This window comes from Bombina bombina, chromosome 5 (genome assembly GCF_027579735.1).
Source record: "Bombina bombina isolate aBomBom1 chromosome 5, aBomBom1.pri, whole genome shotgun sequence".
In the NCBI taxonomy this organism is placed as follows: Eukaryota; Metazoa; Chordata; class Amphibia; order Anura; family Bombinatoridae; genus Bombina; species Bombina bombina.
In genome coordinates this window covers 497,384,389-497,409,217 of record NC_069503.1, presented here as the reverse complement: position 1 = coordinate 497,409,217, position 24,829 = coordinate 497,384,389, and the positions used below count along the sequence as shown (strand labels likewise).

Below are 24,829 nucleotides of genomic sequence, written 5' to 3'. Positions count from 1 at the left end.
CATGCTACCCTCAGGAGGGGTTTGTATATCAGAGATGTATATCCGCAAGTTTGGGATATTTGGTGGCAAAGCAGAGTACTGGGTTAAGTCTGCCAGTTACACAGATTGTGCCACTTGTAATAGCCTCTATAGGGTCAGATGTTGTAAGAACCCAGGCTTTATGGGAAGCTGGGACTGTTTCTATACTAAAAGCTCCTAATCCTGCCCGGTTCTACCTTGGTATGGGCATGCCACTAATATTGTTACAGATCCTAATTATCAGGACCAATTTGTGCAGTGTATTTGTTTTTTTTACAAATCTGTCTTTTAGATTTAGCTATATAAGAGATTTGCTGCTTAAAAGTAGTCAGAAGTATGTTTTTGGTACAATTTCAGAGATTGGACATTTTATGGTGCAATTATTTTGAGCGCCTGTTATTTGTTGCGCCTGCTTTGGCCGTTGGTGCTCAGGCTGTTATGCCTGTCAAATTTTATCCTCCTCTACTAAAGGCCACTATTAGTGTTTGTGAGGTTTCTGCACATATTGCCATACATACTGTTGTATGCTCAAACCAGAGGAGACTGCATTAGCGCAACTTTGTCAAATGGAGTGTTAAGTGTAATCAGTTTCGCTGTGGGAATCTATACTCGGGGCACGCGTGCTTAATGCCCTAGAATGCTTTATGCACGGGGTCCAGTTTGGCCACAATCACAGCAGTCTGATATTCTGCCCAGGTTTGTATTGCCGTGCCAGGTGGTTGACCACCCTGCTGTCCTCCGCATAGGCTATGGGACCGTTCGACAGGGCTCTTGAACAGGTACCAGTAAAGGGTACTGGGGTATGTTTAGGGTAGATACGCTATTTAGATGTAGACTTTAATTATGGGGTGTAGTACCTCAGATGTTATGTTCCCTATACTTTAACTTTTTTTTATTAATGGCCCCACTATTTTATTTGCCAGCGGCGGTGCGCACTTCTATCAAAACGCTTCCCACCAGCGATCACTAATTTTAGTGCGCTCCTGTAGATGCTATTCTTTAGTGACTTGACAGGTCTTATGCCTGCTATTAGCAATTTAGATTAAATAGCAGCATGTTTCTACGCCACTTCGCTCTTGCAACCTCCCGTTTCTCTCTCTATTTTCGCGCCTTCTTCACAGTACTATCTAAGTCAGTGTATCTTGAGAGAGAGAGAGGGATCTGTTGCCATGCACTGCTCCTCATTATCTCTATTATCGTGTCTCCAGCCTGGTACGTGACTCCTCCTTCTTGCTGGAGGGTATTTGTTGAGAAGTGCGGCGATGTTTGTGGGCAGGATCACCTTTAATTTTTTTTTTTTTTTTTTTTCAAATACATTTTTATTGATAAGAACATTGTGAAAACAACATAACAGTGCACTTTTTTTGTACATAATTGGTAGCGATAGTACACACGATAATACAGGAGATAAATGACATCAATAACATTAAGAAGCCATCTAGTGTGCGCATGAGCGGTTATCTTGTTATGTATTGGTACTCTGATAACATTTTAAGTTTTTATAGTTTTTAAAAGGGGAAATATATGGCAAGTGATGCCATATTCAGTAGTCCTGACAGTTAAAGAACACAAATCAATACTGGAAAAAGAAAATATATGGTATATGCGGTGTATATGGGCAGATATAGTGTTGTTGTGTTTAATCACCCAAGTCCCATAAAGGAAGTGTGCAGTGGGGGGGGGAGGGTACAGGAGGAAGGAGGGGGGATAGGGATAGGGGTAGGGGGAAGGAAAGTATCAGGAGGGGAGATAGGGGTAGGGGGAAGGAAAGTATCAGGAGGGGAGGGGAAGGGTACCAATTGAAGGAGAAATCCCCGTCAGTAAATGAGGGGCACCTCGGGACAATCACAGTGAGGTGCACCCTCAGGGATTAGGGGGAAACGTTGCCAGAAATGGGCTGGTAGTGCTCTAAAGGGAAAAGCCTAATTATGAGGTTTGTTTCAAGTAAGTCTCCCAGGGTTCCCAGATTAGGCCAGATGTTCCTGACTGATTTCTCATCCAAAAGACATAGTCTTCCATGGATTTGATGTATTGTAGGTAGTCAACTACAGCCTGCCATCTTGGAGGCTGCGGTTTCTTCCAGTTCCTGGCTATCAGCATTTTAACCGAGGTCAGCAAATAGACATATAGGTATCTCTTATGGATCGGCAATTTTTTTATTCCAATATGAAGAAGGGCCAGGCTTGGGGTGTCCGGTGTCGGGAGTTCTAAGGCCGTGCATAACCTAGACCAGAGCGGTCGGAGTCTGTCACATGACCACCACACATGAATCGGAGTGCCTATTTCTCCACAGGCTCTCCAACACAGAGGTGAGTGCCCAGGGTACAGAGTCCGAAGTTTAGCCGGTACTAGGTGCCATTTGGTAATGATCTTGAAATAGAGTTCATACATTGTAACACATTGTAGTGCAGATTTAGTCACCAAAATAGCCTTAGACCAGTCAAGTGTCGTGTGGGTAAGTCTCAGTTCAGTTTCCCAGGAAATTATGTGTCTTGTTTTTACTAGAATGGGAGGCCCTAAGAGGGATTTGTAGTGAGTGGTGAGGGGCTTATATAATTGTAGGCCCGCTTTCCACCTAATCTTCCAGATGGTGGGTGTCCTGATCTTATCACCACACCCTCATAAGGGATCTGAGTCTTATAAAATCAAACTCCAAGTGGAGAGGAATATCGAGTCTTGCGATCATGTCTCGGGGCGAGAGGAGGTTATCGTTCAGGTAGAAGTCCCCTAATGAGGCGACCCCTAGATTCTTCCAGGCAGTAAGCCTGATATTGGGGAGTCCCTGTAGGAGCGCGATAACAGGATGGATGGGCGAAGGGTGCGGGGCTATCAGTAAATTTGTATCTCAACTGGAACCAAGCCGACTGACAGTCTTTAATCAGATGGTTAGAAATAGTTATCCGCGATGCTAAGTGCGGGGGAACCCACAGCAGGTCTGAGAGTTCAATATATGCTGGGAGAGATGCTTGTTCTAGCTCTCTCCACCTCGCGAGTGGGAGGTCTTGCCCCCAGGCTGAGGCATGAGAGATCATTGCTGCTTGGTGATACAGTTGGACATTAGGCAGGCCTAGCCCACCCCGTTCAACCGGCGCTTGAAGAGTGGCTGCCGCAACTCTCGGTCTCTTATTATCCCAGATATAGGAATTGAACATTGTTTGGAAGTTGCGCAGCATCTTCACTGGGATAGGGATACATCTCATGATATATGTCAGTTTGGGGAGGATCATCCTCTTCAGAGCAGCAATCCTGCCCATCCACGATATTTCCTCATATTTCTTCAATTTCATTTGAGCATCAACCTCTTTTAAAAGAGCAGTGTAATTTTCCAGTATCACTGTACCCTTGTCGTGCGATAGGAAGACACCCAGGTGTCGTATCCCGTTCACTGACCACTGGAACGAGTAGAGTCTCTGAAGACACTTCTGTTCTGCCTGGTCTAAGTGGATCATATAGGCCTCTGTTTTAGACACATTGATCTTATAGTTCGAGATACTGCTAAAGGAATCAATGGTCTCAGGGGGGGGCGACAAGACCGGGTTTGTAAGAAAAAGGGTGAGATCGTCGGCGAAGAGCGCCAACTTCTGGAGTGTATTGTGTATCTGAAGCCCCTGGATCATGGGGTTTTTCCTAATTGCTTCTGCAAGTGGCTCCATAGCCAGCGCGAAGAGGAGTGGGGACAGGGGACACCCCTGCCTGGTCCCATTCCTGATAGTAATTTTAGGGGAACAGAAACCCAAGCCCTTGACCACAGCCGTCGGGGAGGCATAGAGAGCGGCCACAGCAGTGCGGAAAAATCGAGGGATCCCAAAGTGTTCCAGGATACCAAACATATATTCCCACCCCACCCTGTCAAACGCCTTTTCCGCATCCATAGACAGGGTGAGGAGGGGCAATCCCATGTCAGACGCTTCCATAAAGATATTCAGCAGCCTCCGGGTATTATCCGTAACTTGCCTACCTTGTATGAATCCCACTTGATCCAAATGGACCAGCGAGGGCAAGTGTCGTCCAAGTCTGGTCACCAGGACCTTATCGTAGACCTTTACGTCCACATTAATAAGTGAGATAGGCCGATAGCTACCACATTCACATAGTGCTGGGTCTTTCCCGTCTTTAGGGATAGTCAGGATACTTGCCTCTAAGAACTCTGGGATAAAAGCTCCGGCCTTCGCCACCTCGTCATAGAGTTGAAGTAATATAGGTGATAATGTTTGGGCAAAGGTGCGGAAGAATAAGCCTGTGAAGCCATCTGGGCCCGGTGCCTTGTGGGGCTTTAGGGTTAGGATAGCTGTTTTAATCTCCTCTAGGGTGAAGGGAGCAGTCAGATCATCTACAGAATCGGCATCTAAGGAGGGAAGGTCCAACTTCGCCAAGAACTGTTTGATCGCCGCCCTACGTGCGTCGACTCCCAGGGAGTTGCTGTCTAGGTTGTATAGGGAGGTATAGTAGTCGGCAAACGCCTTCCCTATATCTCTAGGTGAGTAAACCGCGCCTGTTGTTGTTTTGATCATGGGGATCCTGGCTTGAACCGCACGGTCCCTAAGCTTACGGGCAAGTAGTCTATCGGCCTTATTTCCTTTGTGGAAATATAATTGTTTGAGCCTAAATAGGTTAGCTTGAACCCGAAGCTGCTCTCTCTTATTGATCTCATCTCTAATGGAACCTATCCGGATGGCAAGGATGGGGGTAGGAGAGCCTGTCAATCTGTCTTAGTTCCGCATACAGTTTAGCGAGGGGGATCTTACTCTTAGCTTTCAATTGCAAGCTTTTTTTCAGGAAATGACCTCTGAGGTAAGCTTTAATCGAGGCCCACAATATTTCCAGGCTCGTGTCTCCCGTATGGTTATGTTTCAGAAAATCTGAGATTATCTCTGCTAGTAGGGGGATCTCCCCCTCCGAGAGAAATTGATCTGGCAGTCTCCAAGAGGGCCTGCTATCAGGGGGTCGCAATATCGAGCACCGAGCACTAACCAGGTCATGGTCCGACCAGGAGCATGGCCGTATGCGCGGGGTATGGAATTGGTCTAGAGTCCAAGAGTCGCATAAAAAGTAATCAATCCTAGAGTAGGAGTTGTGTGGCTTATAGTGGTGAGTGTAATCCCTTTCGGTCGGGGCAAGACAGCGCCATATGTCATAGAGGCCATGTTGGTACATGAGTTTACATAGCGCATTGGACTGGGTAGTGAGGTTCCGGTCAGTAAGGCGTATGTTAGTTGTTTTTTTATCTAGGGTAGGGTCCCAGACTAAATTGAGATCTCCTCCTATCAGTAGGTGGCCCCTCCTAAGTTCACAGGAGGGAATGGCAGTCCTCGCTCTTCCCCATACCCCCCCCAACGCCCACGAGTCTGTATAAGTTAGTGTATGGTTGGCCGGAGGTGATAGACAAGCAACTCAACAAAAAACAAAGCATTACCTAAAGTGCAACATAGTTAAACAGTTAAATAACATTTAAGAAGAGCCATCGTGCACAGTAAAGTTATTGAGTGACACACAAATATTCGCAGTTATGTTGGTTATACCACCATGTAGGTATAACTCTTCATTTTACTCTGGAGCCATTCCCTTGGGGCAGCACCCATGCAAACTGCAATAGGTTGTCGCGGGCCTCGAGGGAAACGGGGGGAGGGCCACAATAGAGCTTTGTACAAGTGGGAGCTATACTCCTTTATCGTCTCCCACGTTACCCCCAACGCCTGCGAGCCTGCACAGGCAATGTCATAGTGAACAAAGGATAACAAACAGGCAACATTCAGCAGTAATGTTATTAAGTGACATATTAACACTTACGTTTCATAATATATAGCAAGGTAGCAGATAAGAAGAGGAAACCAACCAAAGAGAAATATCAAGGTAATCTATTCTAGGTAATTAGAGCAACAAAAGAGAAAAAGAAAGAAAAGAGAAAAATAAGGTCCACATAAATGGGCCTCCTCACCTAACCTTCAGGGGAAGAGGTACCAAGGCCATCAAAGGGAGTGGAGTGACTCCCGGCACAAAATCCAGTTTCAAGTGCTGGAATAAAGGGGACTCATGAGTCACAGTGTTCCGCAGTAACGTTGCATGTAGAAAGGTTCTTGCTTAAAGACTGTGAGGGTCTTTTCTGGGCATTACTAACTCTTTGGGGGAGAGGCCGCCACTCTGGGGCCGACGCTCTCAACCCATTGGTGGCGTCCCTATGGTGTTGGGTCTCAGGTGGATCCGATGGTAACAGGTTCAATCTTTGTAAGAGTTCTCTGGCCTGTTGGGGTGAAGAGGCTGTGAACTGTTGTCCGTCCTTGGTTATGTGTAGCTTAACAGGAAACCCCCATCTGTATTTTATAGCTTTGTCTCTCAGCAACTTGGTGAAGGGTTGATAGTGGCGACGCAGCTTGAGGGTGTGTGGAGAAAGATCCTGATAGATTTGGATATCAATGTATTGGTCGGGGAGGCCTCTGTCACCTGCAAGTGCTCGGAGTAGTTTATCTCTGAAGGTATAGTAGTGCAGGCAAGCTATAACATCTCTAGGCTTATCGCCCTCTGCAGATCTTTGCCTTAGCGCCCTATGTGCTCGGTCAATCAGCATCTCCTGACCGTCTTCTGGGCCTAGGATTGCTGTGAACAGTTCCCTTAAATATTTCTCTAGATCTTGAGGGGAGACAGTCTCAGGGACGCCCTTCACCCGGATATTATTGCGTTGGGTTCGGTCTTCTAGGTCGGCCAATTTGACTAATAGGTCAGTTATTTGCTCTGCTAGGCCCTGTGAGTAACCAAGCAGGTTGGTGTGATCAATCATTAAATCTTCCTGTTTACGCCCTAGCGCGTCAGTTCGCTCACCTATAGTGGCTATATCACGTTTCAGATCTGCATAGCTCTTCTCAAATTTTTTGGATAGAGAATCGTGGTGGGAAGCCAGAAGCGAAGTGATAGAGTCCATAAGGTTGTTGTTGGCCTCTGTATCTGCACGTAATGAGCACCCCACAGACTTGATCAGGGTCGCCCCTCCAAGGGTTTCATTTGAGCTGCTAGCATCTGTGAGTTCCTCATCAGAACCAGCCTGAGACCTAGAGGTGGGCTTGCTAAAGTGGTCTACCACCGTGCGTTTAGGGGTGTTATGGGGTTTCTGTTTTCTCTTAAATGCTTGAGGCATTTTGTGCGCCTGCATGGATTCTCTGTAGATTTTAACGTAAAATACAGCACTATAATGACCCGCTTCTATCTGGCTGACTGGGGTCTTGGCATCAAGAAGTAGCTCACAAGTTTTCAGAAAAAATCATAACAAAAACAAGTTAGTTAGACCTTATACAGTTATGCACTTTAAATATCAAACACAGTACCCTAAGGATAGTGCTACAGTGCGGGCTGCCCCATGGCCTACAAAACCTCCTCTCAACTCAGGGAAGGGGGATACGACCCAAAGGAAGGGAAAAGGGGAAGTGGCTGTGACCAGCCTAGACTAGCTAGGCCGGAAAGGGGGAGTCTTGAGGGGTTGACACTTAAGTATACACTTATCTAATTAACAGCTATAACCATTACTGTAGATAGAACCTGCAAGGAATGAAAATGGTTAGGTAAACAGTAAAGCAATACAACACTCCACTTTGGGCTGAAAGCCCAAAGGCACATAAGCTGACGCAGCAGCTAAATTTTGCAAAATAAGAAGACAAGCTGGTGCAGTAAATGAGGCTATGCAGGAGGCGAGGAGCAGTGTTTTGGAGGTGACTATGAGCCTGGGCTAGGCGCACAGGGCATTTGAGTATCCACAAGAGGTTGTTGGGCTGTGGAATGTGTGGGGCCCAATAGGTGGAAGGAGCACTGTGATGAGTAAGACTTTTATTTATTCTCCTCAAATCCACCCCAAAAGCAATGTCCACAGTGGGGTAAGGTAGAAAGTGTCCAGGTGGGAGGACAATTGCAAGGAGAGGCCTACTTGGCTTTCAGGAGCTTAGGTCTCAATATACTCCAGAGTGAGGCTTGTTGCAGGGATAGGTGTCAGTTTGGAGGTCACTGGGTGGTAACAGGAATGGCCCAAATTATATAGACGGTCTCGTTTGGCTGGCTTTACGGTGTGAGACTCCCTGTGAACAGCAGCCCTTCTCAGAGCCCTCTACACAGTCTGCTGAAAAGCCCTGACTTAAAAAGCAGCCACGTGGGTCCGGCACTGGGCCGCTCTGGCAGTTGCTTAGTGCGGGTGAGGGCTGCGGTATTGAAAGCTGTTAGGTGCAAACTGGATTACCAGCACCTAGTTGTCTTCCAAGGTGGTGAGGTAAACAGCAGCCCTCTGTGTGGTTTCCACAAGCCCTGGGTACGGGAGGCGTCACTGTCTCTGGGGCTAAGGGGCCTTAGGCAATATGGCGGCGCTTCGCACCAAGACTCCCAGGGACCTCAGTGAGGTGAAATACCGGGTACTTAATTGGGGCCTGGCCACTACAGATGGTGAGAGAATAGTATGGCTCGTTAGCCCAGGTAGCCGCAAGCGGCGTTAGCTTACCCAGTCCTGTGCAGCGATCTCGGGCGGGTATCCAGCGGAGGGTCCTGTGTAAACGGAATGGGGCTTAGTCGGACTGTAGGATCTCCGGATCACACTTTGGTCGGCTGCTCAGGATCTCCGCTTCTCAGGCTGGCAGGCAGGATGTGTTCTCGGCTCCGGAGCAGATCCCCGACCCTCCTGAGCAAATGCAGGCAGCGCAACCTGGCTGGGTTAGAACCCGGTCTGTGTTATTTAGGCAAAAAACGCCTTCAAAGGCAGAGGGCTATGTTCCCAGATGTAACAGGGCAAGGTTTACCCTCAGATGAGCCCAAAGATAGGGTAAAATAATGCTTTTCCTAAGTTAAGGCTTAGAGAGCTCTCTCAAGGCACATCTGCTTCTAACAGCGGTTAGCTCCGCCCCCCCATCACCTTTAATTTTAATTGCTCCATATTGTGGATATTGCATCCGGCAGTAATGGGGTTAAATAGGACCCTTCCCTACACGGGCTAGTTTTGGGGTATTATTTTAATGCCTAGTATAGTAGCCCTCCTTGCATATTCTGGGTGGAAATTAAAATATTTGTTTTTAGTTTACATTTCAGAAATCTACTTGTTTTATTTTTAAGTATGTCTTTCTCCTGACTATACCTTGTATTTGCCGCCAGCTCAAGGAAAATACATTCTTATTTTATATTATCTATATTGACTGAGGGGCTTTCTCTAATTTATTCACATTTTTATATTTATGTGTATACAGACTATTCAATCTTTTCCTTTGGAGATTGTTACTCTGTGACAGTAGCCTCTTTATAGGACATATATTATTTCATAATATAGTTCTAATTTTTTGATAAGAGACTCTGTAATTAATCCTTCTCTTATGAGGGGATCTTTACCTTTTCGTCTGTGTCTAGTATGTTTTCAATGTATCATACTTCACGGCTTAGTGTTTTTAGGACACTAATATACATATATAGTTCTTTCTATGGTTTTAGAAATGCGATATTGAGATTTTTCTCATATTGAGATATTTACTTTTGCCCGTGACATGTTTTCATGTCTCATGCTCAATTTGTTAGTGATTTTGAACATTAATTTATTTCTTTTAGTATGGTTTCAATGTATCATACTTCACGTCTTAGTGTTTTTAGGACACTAATATACAGTGTGTATGTATATATATATTTAGTTATTTCTATGGTTTTAGGAATACAATATTGTGATTTCTCATATTGAGATATTTACGTCTGCTGTGACATGTTTTCATATCTCTTGTTCAATTTGATAGTGATTTTTGAACACTGACATTTCTTCTGTTAAGTGTGATCAGTCCACGGGTCATCATTACTTCTGGGATATTACTCCTCCCCAACAGGAAGTGCAAGAGGATTCACCCAGCAGAGCTGCATATAGCTCCTCCCCTCTACGTCACTCCCAGTCATTCTCTTGCACCCAACGACTAGATAGGATGTGTGAGAGGACTATGGTGATTATACTTAGTTTTATATCTTCAATCAAAAGTTTGTTATTTTAAAATAGCACCGGAGTGTGTTATTACCTCTCTGGCAGAGTTTGAAGAAGAATCTACCAGAGTTTTGCTATGATTTTAGCCGGAGTAGTTAAGATCATATTGCTGTTCTCGGCCATCTGAGGAGTGAGGTAAACTTCAGATCAGGGGACAGCGGGCAGATGAATCTGCATAGAGGTATGTAGCAGTTTTTATTTTCTGACAATGGAATTGATGAGAAAATCCTGCCATACCGATATAATGTCATGTATGTATACTTTACACTTCAGTATTCTGGGGAATGGTACTTCACTAGAATTACACTGTAAGAAATACATAAAGCTGTTTAATAACTAGAGATTATGTTTAACGTTTTTGCTGGAATGTAAAATCGTTTTCATTTGCTGAGGTACTGTGTGAATAAATGTTTGGGCACTATTTTTCCACTTGGCAGTTGCTTAATCTGTTTTTCTGACAGTTTCTGTTCTCCCTCACTGCTGTGTGTGAGGGGGAGGGGCCGTTTTTTGGCGCTTTTTCTATGCATCAAATATTTCAGTCAGCAACTCATTGTATTCCCTGCATGATCCGGTTCATCTCTACAGAGCTCAGGGGTCTTCAAAACTTATTTTGAGGGAGGTAATTTCTCTCAGCAGAGCTGTGAGAATTATAGTTTGACTGAGATAAAAAACGTTTATTCTGTAATTTGTTTCCTGCTTTCAGAATTTGTTATCTTTGCTAATGGGATTAAACCTTTGCTAAAGTTGTGTTGTTTACAAGGATTGAGGCTATAACTGTTTCAATTTATTAATTTTCAACTGTCATAGATCTTCTGTGCTTCTTAAAGGCACAGTACATTTTAATATTATTCTAATTGAATTGTATTTCCAAGTTGCAAGTTTATTTGCTAGTGTGTTAAACATGTCTGATTCAGAGGATGATACCTGTGTCATTTGTTGCAATGCCAAAGTGGAGCCCAATAGAAATTTATGTACTAACTGTATTGATGCTACTTTAAATAAAAGTCAATCTGTACAAATTGAACAAATTTCACCAAACAACGAGGGGAGAGTTATGCCGACTAACTCGCCTCACGTGTCAGTACCTACATCTCCCGCTCAGAGGGAGGTGCGTGATATTGTAGCGCCGAGTACATCTGGGCGGCCATTACAAATCACATTACAGGATATGGCTACTGTTATGACTGAGGTTTTGGCTAAATTACCAGAACTAAGAGGTAAGCGTGATCACTCTGGGGTGAGAACAGAGTGCGCTGATAATATTAGGGCCATGTCAGACACTGCGTCACAGGTGGCAGAACATGAGGACGGAGAACTTCATTCTGTGGGTGACGGTTCTGATCCAAACAGACTGGATTCAGATATTTCAAATTTTAAATTTAAACTGGAAAACCTCCGTGTATTACTAGGGGAGGTGTTAGCGGCTCTGAATGATTGTAACACAGTTGCAATACCAGAGAAAATGTGTAGGTTGGATAAATATTTTGCGGTACCGACGAGTACTGAGGTTTTTCCTATACCTAAGAGACTTACTGAAATTGTTACTAAGGAGTGGGATAGACCCGGTGTGCCGTTCTCTCCCCCTATGATATTTAGAAAAATGTTTCCAATAGACGCCACCACAAGGGACTTATGGCAAACGGTCCCTAAGGTGGAGGGAGCAGTTTCTACCTTAGCTAAGCGTACCACTATCCCGGTGGAGGATAGCTGTGCTTTTTCAGATCCAATGGATAAAAAGTTAGAGGGTTACCTTAAGAAAATGTTTGTTCAACAAGGTTTTATATTGCAACCCCTTGCATGCATTGCGCCGATCACGGCTGCAGCGGCATTCTGGATTGAGTCTCTGGAAGAGAACATTGGTTCAGCTACTCTGGACGACATTACGGACAGGCTTAGAGTCCTTAAACTAGCTAATTCATTCATTTCGGAGGCCGTAGTACATCTTACTAAACTTACGGCGAAGAATTCAGGATTCGCCATTCAGGCACGCAGGGCGCTGTGGCTAAAATCCTGGTCAGCTGATGTTACTTCTAAGTCTAAATTGCTTAATATACCTTTCAAAGGGCAGACCTTATTCGGGCCCGGGTTGAAAGAGATTATCGCTGACATTACAGGAGGTAAAGGCCATGCCCTGCCTCAGGACAAAGCCAAAGCCAAGACTAGACAGTCTAATTTTCGTTCCTTTCATAATTTCAAAGCAGGAGCAGTATCAACTTCCTCTGCACCAAAACAGGAAGGAGCTGTTGCTCGCTTCAGACAAGGCTGGAAACCTAACCAGTCCTGGAACAAGGGCAAGCAGACTAGGAAACCTGCTGCTGCCCCTAAAACAGCATGAATTGAGGGCCCCCGATCCGGGATCGGATCTAGTGGGGGGCAGACTTTCTCTCTTCACCCAGGCTTGGGCAAGAGATGTTCAGGATCCCTGGGCGCTAGAGATAATATCTCAGGGATACCTTCTGGACTTCAAATACTCTCCTCCAAGAGAGAGATTTCATCTGTCAAGATTGTCAACAATCCAGACAAAGAAAGAGGCGTTTCTACGCTGCATACAAGAGCTCTTGTTAATGGGAGTAATCCATCCAGTTCCACGATCGGAACAGGGACAGGGGTTTTACTCAAATCTGTTTGTGGTTCCCAAAAAAGAGGGAACTTTCAGACCAATCCTGGACTTAAAGATCCTAAACAAATTCCTAAGAGTTCCATCGTTCAAGATGGAGACTATTCGGACAATTTTACCTATGATCCAAGAGGGTCAATACATGACCACTGTAGATTTAAAAGATGCTTACCTTCACATACCGATTCACAAAGATCATTATCGGTACCTAAGGTTTGCCTTCCTAGACAGGCATTACCAGTTTGTGGCTCTTCCATTCGGATTGGCTACAGCTCCAAGAATCTTCACAAAGGTTCTGGGTGCTCTTCTGGCGGTACTAAGACCGCGGGGAATCTCGGTAGCTCCATACCTAGACGACATTCTGATACAAGCTTCAAGCTTTCAAACTGCCAAGTCTCATACAGAGTTAGTGCTGGCATTTCTAAGGTCACATGGATGGAAGGTGAACGAAAAGAAAAGTTCACTCGTTCCACTCACAAGAGTTCCCTTCCTGGGGACTCTTATAGATTCTGTAGAAATGAAGATTTACCTGACAGAGGACAGGCTAACAAGACTTCAAAGTGCTTGCCGCACCCTTCATTCCATTCAACACCCGTCAGTGGCTCAATGCATGGAGGTAATCGGCTTAATGGTAGCGGCAATGGACATAGTACCCTTTGCACGCTTACACCTCAGACCACTGCAACTGTGCATGCTAAGTCAGTGGAATGGGGATTACTCAGACTTATCCCCTTCTCTGAATCTGGATCAAGAGACCAGAAATTCTCTTCTATGGTGGCTTTCTCGGCCACATCTGTCCAGGGGGATGCCATTCAGCAGACCAGACTGGACAATTGTAAAAACAGACGCCAGCCTTCTAGGTTGGGGTGCCGTCTGGAATTCTCTGAAGGCTCAGGGACAATGGAGTCAGGAGGAGAGTCTCCTGCCAATAAACATTCTGGAATTGAGAGCAGTTCTCAATGCCCTCCTGGCTTGGCCCCAGTTGACAACTCGGGGGTTCATCAGGTTTCAGTCGGACAACATCACGACTGTAGCTTACATCAACCATCAGGGAGGGACAAGAAGCTCCCTAGCTATGATGGAAGTATCAAAGATAATTTGCTGGGCAGAGTCTCACTCTTGCCACCTGTCAGCAATCCACATCCCGGGAGTGGAGAACTGGGAGGCGGATTTCTTAAGTCGTCAGACTTTTCATCCGGGGGAGTGGGAACTTCATCCGGAGGTCTTTGCCCAAATACTTCGACGTTGGGGCAAACCAGAGATAGATCTCATGGCGTCTCGACAGAACGCCAAGCTTCCTCGTTACGGGTCCAGATCCAGGGATCCAGGAGCAGTCCTGATAGATGCTCTGACAGCACCTTGGGACTTCAGGATGGCTTACGTGTTTCCACCCTTCCCGTTGCTTCCTCGATTGATTGCCAGAATCAAACAAGAGAGAGCATCAGTGATTCTAATAGCACCTGCGTGGCCACACAGGACTTGGTATGCAGACCTGGTGGACATGTCATCCTGTCCACCTTGGTCTCTACCTCTGAAACAGGACCTTCTGATACAGGGTCCCTTCAAACATCAAAATCTAACTTCTCTGAAGCTGACTGCTTGGAAATTGAACGCTTGATTTTATCAAGACGTGGATTTTCTGAGTCAGTTATTGATACCTTAATACAGGCTAGGAAACCTGTTACCAGAAAGATTTACCATAAGATATGGCGTAAATACCTATATTGGTGTGAATCCAAAGGTTACTCTTGGAGTAAGGTTAGGATTCCTAGGATATTGTCTTTTCTACAAGAAGGTTTAGAAAAGGGTTTATCTGCTAGTTCATTAAAGGGACAGATCTCAGCTCTGTCCATTCTGTTACACAAACGTCTGTCAGAAGTTCCTGACGTCCAGGCTTTTTGTCAGGCTTTGGCCAGAATTAAGCCTGTGTTTAAAACTGTTGCTCCACCATGGAGTTTAAACCTTGTTCTTAATGTTTTACAGGGCGTTCCGTTTGAACCCCTTCATTCCATTGATATAAAGTTGTTATCTTGGAAAGTTCTATTTTTAATGGCTATTTCCTCGGCTCGAAGAGTCTCTGAATTATCAGCCTTACATTGTGATTCTCCTTATTTGATTTTTCATTCGGATAAGGTAGTCCTGCGTACTAAACCTGGGTTCTTACCTAAGGTAGTTACTAACAGGAATATCAATCAAGAGATTGTTGTTCCTTCTTTATGCCCAAATCCTTCTTCAAAGAAGGAACGTCTACTGCACAACCTGGATGTAGTCCGTGCTCTAAAATTTTACTTACAGGCAACTAAGGAATTTCGACAAACGTCTTCTCTGTTTGTCATTTACTCTGGGCAGAGGAGAGGTCAAAAAGCTTCCGCTACCTCTCTTTCTTTTTGGCTTCGTAGCATAATTCGTTTAGCTTATGAGACTGCTGGACAGCAGCCTCCTGAAAGAATTACAGCTCATTCTACTAGAGCTGTGGCTTCCACTTGGGCCTTCAAGAATGAGGCCTCTGTTGAACAGATTTGCAAGGCTGCAACTTGGTCTTCGCTTCATACTTTTTCCAAATTTTACAAATTTGACACTTTTGCTTCATCGGAGGCTATTTTTGGGAGAAAGGTTCTTCAGGCAGTGGTTCCTTCTGTATAAAGAGCCTGCCTATCCCTCCCGTCATCCGTGTACTTTTGCTTTGGTATTGGTATCCCAGAAGTAATGATGACCCGTGGACTGATCACACTTAACAGAAGAAAACATAATTTATGCTTACCTGATAAATTCCTTTCTTCTGTAGTGTGATCAGTCCACGGCCCGCCCTGTTTTTAAGGCAGGTAAATATTTTTTAATTTATACTCCAGTCACCACTTCACCCTTGGCTTTTCCTTTCTCGTTGGTCCTTGGTCGAATGACTGGGAGTGACGTAGAGGGGAGGAGCTATATGCAGCTCTGCTGGGTGAATCCTCTTGCACTTCCTGTTGGGGAGGAGTAATATCCCAGAAGTAATGATGACCCGTGGACTGATCACACTACAGAAGAAAGGAATTTATCAGGTAAGCATAAATTATGTTTTTTATTTAGAAATATTAGGTTATCTTCTCATGTATGATTTCATGAATCATACTACGAGTCCTAGTGTTTTTGTTTATAGGAATACAATATTTTTATCCTTCTCTTGTTGAGATGTTATTCTTTCGTGTCTTTGACATTCCTTGACCCTTATAACTTGCTCGTGGACTTTCATACCAGAATTGTTGGTTTGTTTCTCTGCTGGGGCTGGATGTCTTATTATTTCTTGACATCTTAATTGTCTGATTTGGCTGCCATTGGGTAGCAGTTCAATATAAGTGAAGTTAAATATGTGTATGGTCTCAATCCGTTTTATGGTAGAAAACAAAGTCACTAAAGGAGTAGTAATCTCCTAACTGATTTAAGACACTGATGTGTTGATAATTTATCATAGCATATATATATTATATGTTTGTTATCCTGTTCTGTACAGGTTTTACGTATTTTTATCTCTCTCATATTGAGAGGCTTTTTATTTATCCATTTCATGTTTTTGATCCTTTTTATGTAGGGGTCTTATTTCAACACACGTTACCATGTATCATAATTTCTCTTGCAAGGTGTATCCAGTCCACGGATTCATCCTTACTTGTGGGATATTCTCATTCCCTACAGGAAGTGGCAAAGAGAGCACACAGCAAAGCTGTCCATATAGCTCCCCCTCTGGCTCCGCCCCCAGTCATTCTCTTTGCCGCTCTAACAAGTAGCATCTCCACGGGAGGGTAAAGTGAATGTGGTGTTAGATTTGTAGTTTTTATATCTTCAATCAAAAGTTTATTTTTAAATAGTACCGGTTTGTGCTATTTACTCTCTGGCAGAAATATGATGAAGAATTCTGCTGAGAAGAAAATGATTTTAGCATGTTGTAACTAAAATCCATTGCTGTTCCCACACAGGACTGAGGAGTACCAGAAAACTTCAGTTGGGGGGAACAGTTTTCAGGCTTAACTGCTTTGAGGTATGTTTCAGTCATATTTTTTCTTGTCAAGACAAGATAATGCTAGAAGACTGACAAGATTCCCCATGTGGGAAGGGTAAGCCATGTTCTGAAACTTAGTATAGAACTAGAGGCTTATTTAAGTGGGCTCAATAGACTGGTTATCACTTTAGCAGGGCAATCGATTATTTTGTTTAGAAAAATACTCTTTATTGACACTTTTAAGCACTTTTGATGTGTTTATTTGGGTTTTATTCCACATGGCATTATTTTTAGTCACCTAAATTGGGTTCTGAAGGCCTCACAGCTGTGGAGTGGGAGGGGCCTAATTTCGCGCCTCAGTTGCGCAGTTTATTCTGACAAGATTTCCCTGCATGTTGCTTCACATGGGTCCAGAGACTGCTTGAGGACTTCAGGAGGCTTGCTTTTCTCAAATTCAATCCTTAAGGGAAGGTAGGGCCACAGCAGGCTGCTGTGGCAAGGTGCTGTAGTTTATTAACCGGTTGTTTGCTTTAGGCAGCTCCGGTTTGGGCATTAAAGGGTTAATCAGGCTGAAACTTGCTGTGCAATCATATCGAAGCATTAGGCACATACTGTAAAAATTTCAAGAGATTTGGTTCATTTTTCACTGTTTTGTAAAATTGTGTGCGCTTTTATTATCTTAAAGTAACAGTATCATTTATTGCAAATTGTATTTTTTATTACATAAAGTGTTTTTCCAAGCCTGCTTGTGTATAATACCAATCTGTTAAACATGTCTGACACTAAGGAAAAACCTTGCTCTATGTGTTCAGAAGCTATGGTGGAACCCCCACTCAAAATGTGTCCCAAGTGCACTAATGTGTCTAAACACTTTAAAGATCATATTGTGTCACTTAAAAATATAGCCCTAGATGATTCTTTGACTGAAGGTAATGAGGATAGTCCGCCTTCCTCTCCCCATGTGTCATCACCAGTTACGCCCGCTCAAGCGATACCTAGTACCTCTAGTGCATTAGCACCTATTACATTGCAACAACTGGCGGCAGTCATGGATAATTCCCTTGCGGCCTTTCTATCTAAACTGCCAGTTTTCCCTAAAAAGCGCGATAGCTCTGTTTTGAGAACAGATGAGGAGCAGTCGGAAGCTTTGGGAGGCTTATCTGATGTACCCTCACAACACTCTGAAGTAGGGGCTAGGGATGTTATGTCTGAGTGAGAAATTTCTGACTCAGGAAAAGTTTCTCAGCGGGCAGAATCAGATTCACTAGCATTTAAATTTAAATTGGAACACCTCCGCGTACTACTTAGGGAGGTCTTATCAACTCTGGATGATTGTGACCCTATGGTGGTCCCAGAGAAATTGTGTAAAATGGACAAATATCTAGAAGTCCCTGTATACACTGATGTGTTTCCGATCCCTAAGAGGGTAGCGGATATTGTTGCTAGGGAGTGGGAAAGACCAGGTGTACCTTTTGTTCCCCCACCTATCTTTAAGAAAATGTTCCCCATAACTGATCCCAGGCGGGACGCGTGGCAGACGGTCCCTAAGATAGAGGGGGCAGTTTCAACACTATTCCTTTTAAGGGAAAGATCCTTTTTGGGCCAGAGTTGAAAGAGATTATTTCGGATATCACTGGGGGAAAGGGCCATGCCCTCCCGCAAGATAGGCCTTTTAAGGCTAAAAACAAGTCTAATTTTCGTTCCTTTTGCAACTTCAGGAGCGGTCCTGCTTCAGCCTCTGCTACTGCAAAGCAAGAGGGTAACACTTCACAGCCCAAGGCAACCTGGAAGCCTTTGCAGGGCTGGAACAAGGGTAAACAGGCCAAGAAGCCTGCAGCTGCTACTAAGACAGCATGAAGGGGTAGCTCCCGATCCGGGACCGGATCTGGTAGGGGGCAGACTCTCTCTCTTTGCTCAGGCTTGGGCAAGAGATGTTCCCGATCCTTGGGCATTAGAGATAGTTGCTCAGGGATATCTTCTAGAATTCAAGGACTCTCCTCCAAGGGGAAGGTTCCACATTTCTCGTCTGTCTACAGACCAGACAAAGAAAGAGGCGTTCTTACGCTGTGTAGAAGATCTACTCAAGATGGGAGTGATATGTTCAGTTCCAATTACAGAACAAGGACTGGGTTTTTACTCAAACCTGTTTGTGGTTCCCAAAAAGGAAGGAACTTTCAGACCAATCCTGGATCTAAAAATTCTAAACAAATTTCTCAGAGTTCCATCTTTCAAGATGGAGACAATTCGGACAATCTTACCGATGATCCAGGAAGGTCAATATATGACTACCGTGGATCTAAAGGATGCATACCTTCATATTCCTATCCACAAAGATCACCATCAGTTCCTAAGGTTCACTTTTCTGGACAAGCATTACCAGTTCGTGGCCCTTCCCTTCGGGTTGGCCACCGCTCCCAAAATTTTCACAAAGGTGCTAGGGTCCCTTCTAGCGGTACTAAGACCGCGGGGCATTGCAGTAGCACCCTATCTGGACGACATCTTAATACAGGCGTCGTCTTTTCCCAGAGCCAAGGCTCATACGGATATTGTACTGGCCTTTCTAAGGTCTCACGGGTGGAAGGTGAACACCGAAAAAAGTTCTCTGTCCCCGCTCACAAGGGTTCCCTTCCTGGGAACATTAATAGACTCGGTAGAAATGAAAATATTTCTGACGGAGGTCAGAAGGTTAAAGCTTCTAAGTACTTGCCGAGCTCTTCATTCCATTCCTCGGCCATCTGTAGCTCAGTGCATGGAGGTAATCGGATTAATGGTAGCAGCAATGGACGTAGTCCCTTTTGCTCGAATTCATCTCAGGCCACTGCAATTGTGCATGCTCAAACAGTGGAATGGAGATTATGCAGATTTGTCTCCTCAAATCCAACTGGACCAGAAAACCAAAGATTCTCTTCTCTGGTGGTTGTCTCAGGATCACCTGTCGCAGGGAATGTGCTTCCAGAGACCGGAGTGGATCATTGTAACGTCCGACACCAGTCTGTTAGGCTGGGGCGCGGTCTGGGGCTCTCTGAAAGCTCAGGGCCTATTGTCTCGGGAAGAGTCTCTTCTCCCAATAAACATTTTGGAACTGAGAGCGATATTCAACACGCTCCAGGCATGGCCTCAGCTAGCGGCGGCCAAGTTCATCAGATTTCAGTCGGACAACATCACGACTGTAGCATACATAAATCATCAGGGAGGAACAAAGAGTTCCTTAGCGATGAAGGAAGTAACCAAGATAATCAGGTGGGCGGAGGATCACTCTTGCCATCTATCTGCAATTCACATCCCAGGAGTAGACAACTGGGAAGCGGATTTCCTAAGTCGTCAGACTTTTCACCCGGGGAGTGGGAACTCCACCCGGAGGTATTTGCTCAGCTGACTCAGCTATGGGGCATTCCAGAGTTGGATCTGATGGCGTCCCGTCAGAACACCAAACTTCCTCTTTACGGTTCCAGGTCCAGGGACCCCAAGGCGGCATTGATAGATGCTCTAGTAGCGCCTTGGTCCTTCAATCTGGCCTATGTCTTTCCACCGTTTCCCCTTCTTCCTCGGCTGGTAGCCAGAATCAAACAGGAGAAGGCCTCTGTAATTCTGATAGCGCCTGCGTGGCCACGCAGGACTTGGTATGCAGACCTAGTGGACATGTCATCTGTCCCACCATGGACACTGCCAATGAGGCAGGATCTTCTAATACAAGGTCCATTCAAGCATCCAAATCTAGTTTCTCTGCAGCTGACTGCTTGGAGATTGAACGCTTAATTCTATCCAAGCGTGGGTTCTCTGAATCAGTCATACAGTCATAGATACTCTGATCCAAGCTAGAAAACCTGTCACCAGGAAAATTTACCATAAGATATGGCGGAAATATCTTTGTTGGTGTGAATCCAAGGGTTACTCGTGGAGTAAGATTAGGATTCCAAGGATATTGTCTTTTCTCCAAGAAGGATTGGAGAAAGGTTTATCAGCTAGTTCCTTAAAGGGGCAGATATCCGCTCTGTCTATCCTTTTACACAAGCGTCTGGCAGAAGTACCAGATGTTCAAGCGTTTGCACAGGCGTTAGTCAGAATCAAGGCTGTCTATAAACCTGTGGCTCCTCCATGGAGTGTAAATTTAGTTCTTTCAGTTCTACAAGGGGTTCCGTTTGAACCTTTACATTCCATAGATATTAAGTTATTATCTTGGAAAGTTTTATTTTTGGTAGCTATATCTTCTGCTCGAAGAGTTTCAGAATTGTCTTCTTTGCAGTGTAATTCACCCTATCTGGTGTTCCATGCAGATAAGGTAGTTTTGCGTACCAAACCTGGTTTTCTTCCTAAAGTTGTTTCTAATAAGAACATTAACCAGGAAATCATTGTTCCTTCTCTGTGTCCTAATCCAGCTTCTAAGAAGGAATGGCTTTTACACAATCTTGATGTGGTACGTGCTTTGAAATTCTATTTACAAGCAACTAAGGATTTCAGACAAACATCATCTTTGTTTGTTGTCTATTCTGGTAAGAGGAGAGGTCAAAAAGCGACGGCTACCTCTCTTTCCTTCTGGTTGAAAAGCATCATCCGATTGGCTTATGAGACTGCTGGGCAACAGCCTCCTGAACGAATTACAGCTCATTCCACCAGAGCTGTGGCTTCCACTTGGGCCTTCAAGAATGAGGATTCTGTTGAACAGATTTGTAAGGCAGCGACTTGGTCTTCACTGCATACTTTTGCCAAATTTTACAAATTCGATACTTTTGCTTCTTCGGAGGCTATTTTTGGGAGAAAGGTTTTGCAAGCAGTGGTGCCTTCCGTTTAGGTTACCTGTCTTGTTCCCTCCCTTCATCCGTGTCCTAAAGCTTTGGTATTGGTATCCCACAAGTAAGGATGAATCCGTGGACTGGATACACCTTGCAAGAGAAAACAGAATTTATGCTTACCTGATAAATTACTTTCTCTTGCGGTGTATCCAGTCCACGGCCCGCCCTGGCAATTAAGTCAGGTTAAAATTTCTTGTTTAAACTACAGTCACCACTGCACCCTATGGTTTCTCCTTTTTCTCCTAACCGTCGGTCGAATGACTGGGGGGCGGAGCCAGAGGGGGAGCTATATGGACAGCTTTGCTGTGTGCTCTCTTTGCCACTTCCTGTAGGGAATGAGAATATCCCACAAGTAAGGATGAATCCGTGGACTGGATACACCGCAAGAGAAAGTAATTTATCAGGTAAGCATAAATTATGTTTTTAGTATTTTAAGAACACTGCTTTATCCTCCCTCATATTGAGGTGAGAACTTATGTGTGTGACGTTTGGTGTCAAATTTCTCTCTCAATCTCTTAGTGTTTTTAGGACACTAATCTATTTTTTATTTTTATATTATAGTTTTTTTCCCTCAGATTGAGGTACAAATTGCAATGTCTTTCGTAGTTGAGTTTCCGGCAAGACCTCATGCAGGTTTAAGCTGTGTTGAAATAGGGACAGCAATAATAGCCTTCATCTGAGAATAAATCAGTATGAAGGGTCCGCTCCTGGTACAAGCATGAATCATGTTTGGGACAGATTTCCTTCTTTCAGCAGGCTGAGGTTTGCAACGTCCCAGATCCATTGGAGGAGGTAGTATCCCAGGAATCAGGATAGGATCTAATTTTGTTCTTCCTAAGGAAGATTTTCCCTGTAAAGATAACTGCAGTCAAGATCAGGAGAGGCTTTATTAATCTGTGTGAAGGATCTGGCCTCCCTAGGAGTAAATGTCCTAGTTCCTCGGGCGGAACAAGTTCAAGGATCTATTGATTATATTTGGGATCTAGGAAAGAGGGATCTTTTCGTTCCATTTTAGACCTCAAGGGTCTTATAAATTATTTAGGATTCCGTCCTTCAAAATGCAGGTTTTTCGTTCTATTCTCCATTTGGTTCAGGGGGATCTTTTCGGAACTACCATAGACCTGAAGGACACTTTCATCTCAAGGAACATTCCGATTCCTATGTTTTGCCCTTCTGGACATACACTTTTAGTGTGTAGACCTTTCTTAGGCTTTGCTTATGCTCCTCAATGTCATCTTTTCCCTGTGAAAATTGCCTCTGAGGAAGGACTTTCTATTTCAGGTCCCTTCCTTTATCCGGGATGATCTGAATCACTATACTAACCCTAGCTCTGCTTGAAGACTGTGTATAGTGTTGCTGTGGCATAAGGAAGTCTGCGTAAAAGCAGACTGAAGTCTTAAGGTGAGCATTGTGAACCTCATAAAACAATCCTGTTTTCCTCTGAAGCTGACTGCTTGGAGATCGAACATCTAGTTTTTGTCTAGGCGTGGTTTTTCAGAAAAATGTTTGATACCATGCTTCGGATTCTTAGACCAGTATCTCGCAGGATCTACCATAAAGGGTATTGTTTTCCCCGCTTTCTATCTTTTTTTTTCTAGGAGGGCCTGGAGAAAATCTTGTCAGTCAGTTCTCTGAAGGATCAAGATTTTTATGTTGATTCTTTCGCTTAACGTCTGGCGGACCTGCCAGATGTTTCATGTTCAGACCTTGGTCATACTCAGGTCTGTGTTTACTCCTGTTGCGCCTCCATGTTTTGTTCTTAGAGTCTGCAGCAGGCTTCATTTAAGCCCAAGCCACAGTTTGTTTTTAAGTTGTTATCTTGGAAATTTGAATTTCTCCTGCTCGCAGAGTTTCTGAACTTTCGACTCTGCAGTGTGAATCCCTTACCTTATTTCTCATGCGGATAAGGCGGTCCTCCGTTCTTAGTGGGATCAGTTCGCAACATCAATCAGGAGATTGTTGTTTCTTCCTTTTGACCTAATCCTTCTCCGAAGGAACGTATGTTGAATAACCTGGATGTTGTGTGTGCTCTGAAGTTCTATCTACAGACAACAGAGATTTTCAACAGTCTACTGCTCTCTTGGTAATTTTATCTGGTAAGCGTAAGGGTTGGAAGGCCTCTTATGCTTTTCTGATTCAGAAGTGTTATTGGTTTGCTTACGAATCAGCTGGTTACAGCCTCCTGAGAGAATTACGGCTCATTTCACTAGGGCTGTCTTTTGTTCCTGGGCTTTCTAAGAGGAAGATTCTATAGAGCAAATCTGCAAGGAGACCACTTGGTCCTCACTGCATTCCTTTTCCAAATTTTATCTTTTGCCTCGGCTGAGGTTTCTTTTGGGAGAAGGGTTCTTCAAGTGGTGGTGCCTTCTGTTTAGGTTTGCCCGTTTTGTTTTCCCTCCCTTCCATTCTGTGTCCTCTAGCTTGGGTATTGGTTTCCACTAGTAATTAGAAAGGATTTGTGGACTCTCCATGCCAATGGGAAAGAAAATAAAATGTATGCTTACCTGATAAATTCTTTTTTCCTTGGCATGTAGAGTCCACGACCTGCCCTTAAAGGGACAGTTCACCCAAAAACTTTCTCCCCTTTAAATTATTCCCAATGATCCTTTTTACCTGCTAGAGTGTATTAAATTGGTTGCAAGTAGCTCCTTTACTCATATTTCAGCATTTGAAATAGCTGATTTAGCTTGTGGTTTCCCAACCTATACTGAAAGTTTTGATACTGGCGTATATGCTATTGACAAGCCTAAGTAAACACAGCCAGCAGAAGAGATTACACCCTCAGTGGGGGCATGATAGTTAATTAATAAAATGATAATTTTCCATTGTTCTCTCTATGTATTGAGCTTTGGTGTTCCAGACAAATATAAGATAAGGAAGCAAGTCTGTGTACATGAAAGTGATAACATAATGAGATCTGATATTACCTGAAGCTCAACCCATTGTAATAGGCTGTGGTTTCAAAGCACAAAACCAGCTACTTCAGATACACAAATAAACCCGAAAATGCAATTTCTCAAATATTTTATACTCTGCAGTTGGTATAACAAGTCATTGAAAATACATTTATGGAAAAACAATTTTACAGTGTACTGTCCCTTTAATTTGAGTAAAGTCTGCTTTTTATAAACCTCAGGCACCTCTATACCCTTGTGTCCTCTTTTTCCATTTTTCTTCGGCCGAATGACTGAGGATTATGGGTAATGGGAGTGACACTTAACAGCTCTACTGGGGTGTTCTTTGCCTCCACCTGGTGGCCAGGAGTTGAATTCCCACTAGTAATTAGAATGGATTCGGGGACTCTCCATGCCAAGGACTAAAGCCCAGATTGGCTCCTCAAATTAGGCATATAAGTGTAGTTTGCTGTTGAAAAACAATTGCAGTAAAAATGTTAATTTGTTTTAATAACGTTTAGACTTGGCTGATTATGTTATCCAATAACAACACAACAGAAATGT

General features: G+C 44.1%; 1 protein-coding gene across 3 annotated transcripts in view; it reads left to right on the top strand.

Moving 5' to 3' along the window:
- Window positions 1-24,829, top strand: part of C5H18orf21 (chromosome 5 C18orf21 homolog) — a 92,783-nt gene that overhangs the window by 66,132 nt on the left and 1,822 nt on the right. The window lies entirely within an intron of this gene.